Source organism: Zalophus californianus, chromosome 2, assembly GCF_009762305.2.
Source record: "Zalophus californianus isolate mZalCal1 chromosome 2, mZalCal1.pri.v2, whole genome shotgun sequence".
Classification (NCBI taxonomy): Eukaryota; Metazoa; Chordata; class Mammalia; order Carnivora; family Otariidae; genus Zalophus; species Zalophus californianus.
This window is the reverse complement of record NC_045596.1, coordinates 103,025,020-103,028,563: the sequence shown is the minus strand read 5'-3', so window position 1 is coordinate 103,028,563 and position 3,544 is coordinate 103,025,020.

Below are 3,544 nucleotides of genomic sequence, written 5' to 3'. Positions count from 1 at the left end.
TTTTTTTTGAGGTGATTTTTTCCGTCTTGTCATTTTGTCCAGAGGAGAACAGATGAATGAGAGAACAAAATGCTAACAGGGTAACAACGACCCCAGAAAAATATCTACTAAACAACGACCCCAGAAAAATATCTACTAAACAAAAACAAATATCTACTAAACAATAAACAAATAAACAAGTACAAAAATCTACTAAACAAATTAAAGTAGATAAAAAAATATCTACTAAAACAAATTCATGCATTGCCACTTGAAGAAATACCACTTTTCTTTTCCTGTTCTTCTAGTCGGTCTTCTGGGAGAGGGGCCTGCTGCTTGGCTTCTCAGGTGTCTCCGCCTGGGTGGAGTTGCCTCCACCTTGTTTGTCAGGGGAATGGGCTAAATGTGAGCTGGTTGGCTATGCAACTTTTGTTCCCCAGCACCTTTCCTCTTCTCTTTAGAAGTCCAGAGCAAACATGGCCATGGACAATATGAGATCATTTTAATTACTTCAGGAGAAAGAAAAATATTTATATTTTCTAATTCTTTTTCAACCAACATTGTTAGATACATTTTTATTATTGTAACATTGTTGAACATTCATTTTCTTGATAGCATTCTATTGTGTGAATATACCAATATTTATTTATCCATCCTACTCTTGGGGGATACTTTGGTAGTTTTCACCTATTAGGTATAGTGCTTCTATGAGGATTATAACACATGTCTATTTCTGTGTATTTACTTGTATTCATTCTGCAGGGTATATACAGTAGAGTAGAATTGTTGTGTTACAGGAAATATATGTGTTTTATATGTAACAGCCAATTTTTCAATAGAGATTATACAAAATTATTTTCCTACTAAAAATATATGATAGCTTTAGTTGCTTTACATGCTCACAAATAGTGATATTTGATATTTTCAGCTCATTTCATTCTAGCAATTCTGGTAGATGAGTAGCATTATCTCAGAGTGATTTAAATTTGTATGTCCTGATAAATAATAATGAACATCTTTTCATGTTCGTCAACATTTAGATATCCTCTTGTGAAATGTCTTTGGGCCATATTTCTATTTCATGTCTTTTTCATTTTCATTTAAGAGTTTATTCAGTATTTTAAATCTAAATTCTTTGTTAGATATATGTATTGTATTTTCCCTTCTGCTGCAGCCTTTCTTTTCCCTTTCTTACTGATGTCTTTTGATTAACAGAAATTATAAAACTAATAAAATTCAATCTTCAATTTCTTTTTGATAAGCACTTTTTGTGTTCTTTTTGAGAAATCTTCACCATTCCCATATGATGACATGTTCTACTTTCCTCTATAATTTGAATTGTTTCTTTTATTTTTAAGTCTTCAAATCAAGTAGGATTATTTTTTTTAAATAAATGATGCGATGTAGAGGTGTAAATACTTCCATTATATGAATAGTTAATTGAGCACCACTTATTGAAAAGATCAAGTTATTCTTTATCTATAGTATTTCAGTGTTGCTTTTGTATTTTCTGTTTCTTAACTTTTCTGTTCCATTGCTAAGTTTTTCTACTCTTGGACCAATACCATACTGTCTTCACATCTGGTATTAGTAAACCTTCCGTGATTTTTCTCCTTCAAAACTGCCTTTATATTCTTGGTTCTTTGGATTTTCATATAAATTTTATTTTTATTGATTTTTTAAAAGATTTTACTTATTTATTTGACAGAGAGACAGCAAGAGAGGGAACACAAGCAGGTAGAGTGGGAGAGGGAGAAGCAGGCTTCCCGCTGAGCAGGGAGACCCATGCGGGGCTCGATCCCAGGACCCAGGGATCATGACCCGAGCTGAAGGCAGGCACTTAACTGATGGAACTACCCAGGTGTCCCTTCGTATAAATTTTAGGACAATTTTGTCGATATCTGCTACAGAACAAGTTGAAATTTTCCCTAGAATTTAGGTCAATATGTAGATTGATTTGATAGAGAATTGCCATATTACAATATTTTCTTCCAATCTATGAATATGGTGTATTTCTCCATTTATATGCATTTTAAAAATTTCCCTTAATAATGCTTCATAGATTTAAGTGTAGCATCTTGTGCATCTTGTGATATATTTATTCCTAGGTTATTTAACATTTTTATGTTATGTAAATGACATTTTTATTTTTGTTTCTTTTTTATTTTTGATGTTGCATAAAAATACAATTAGATATTGTATTTTGTGTATATAAGACAAAAAGCTAAATTTGCTTATTAATTCTAATAGTTAATTCTAGTCATTACTCTTAGGTTTTCTAGGTTCACAATAAGATTGTCCCCAAATAATGACAATTTCTTTCTAATCTTTATGGTTCATTTCTTATCCTTGCTTTATGGTACTAGCTAGGATCTCCGAGATAATGATGAATAGAAATTGTGATAACATCCGATTGTGAGTTGTCTTTTCATTTTTCAAATTCAGGGTGAATGTTTTCAGTATTTCTCATTGAGTAGTATGCTTGTTATAAGTTTTTGATAGAAATACCTTATCATATTAAGGAAGTTTCCTTCTAATGGAAGACTGATCTGTCATATTACTTTCTTTTAAAATCTTTCACAAGGTTTGGAATTGAGCTAAACTCCTTCCTTAAAACAGTTAGGGATTGTTCTCTCTTTTTTTCTTATCTAGAAGAGATTTTTCAAAATTTCTCTACTTTCATCCTTAAAACTATGAAACATTTCACAGACAAAAACCATACAAGCCTGGGGTTTGCATTGTGGGAAGGTATAAAAATTGTTTAAATTACTTTTGTAGGAAGAATAATATTCATATTTTCTATTTCTCTTTCAACCAACACTGGTAAATTGCATTTTTTGGAAAAAGTGCCAATTTTATCTAAATTAATTTACATAAAGTTGTTCATAATGTTTTCCTGTTATATTTTAGCCCTCTGTAGAATCTATGTTCTTGATTTTGGTAACCTTTTGTTCTCTGCTTATAACTCTAGTTAGAGTTTCATCAATTTTATTAATCTTTTGGCTCTACTGATTTTCCCTTTGGAATATTTGTTTCCTATTTCATTGATTTCTGTGATCATCTTCATAATATCTGTGCTTCTCCATGTTTGAATTTTCTTTTATTATTTATTTATTTATTTTTAAAGATTTTATTAATTTTTCATGAGATATAGAGAGAAAGAGAGAGGAAGAGGGAGAAGCAGGCTCCCTCTCTGCAGGGAACCTGATGCAGGATTCGATCCCAGGACCCTGGGATCATGACCTGAGCCAAAGGCAGACACTTAACTGAGCCCCCACGTGCCCCATGAATTTTCTTTTATTTTTAATTAACATATAACCTTATGTTAGTTTGAGGTACACAACATAATAATTCAATATTTCTATATATTGCAAAATGATCACCACAGTGTCTAGTTAACATTTATTACCGTACATAGTAACATTTTTGTGTATGATGAGGACATTAAAGATCTAGTCTTCTAGAAACTTTTAAATATGCAATATATTATTATTAGCCATATATTACATCCCCATGAGTTATTTAATAACTGGAAGTTTGTACATTTTGACCTTCTCCACTCATT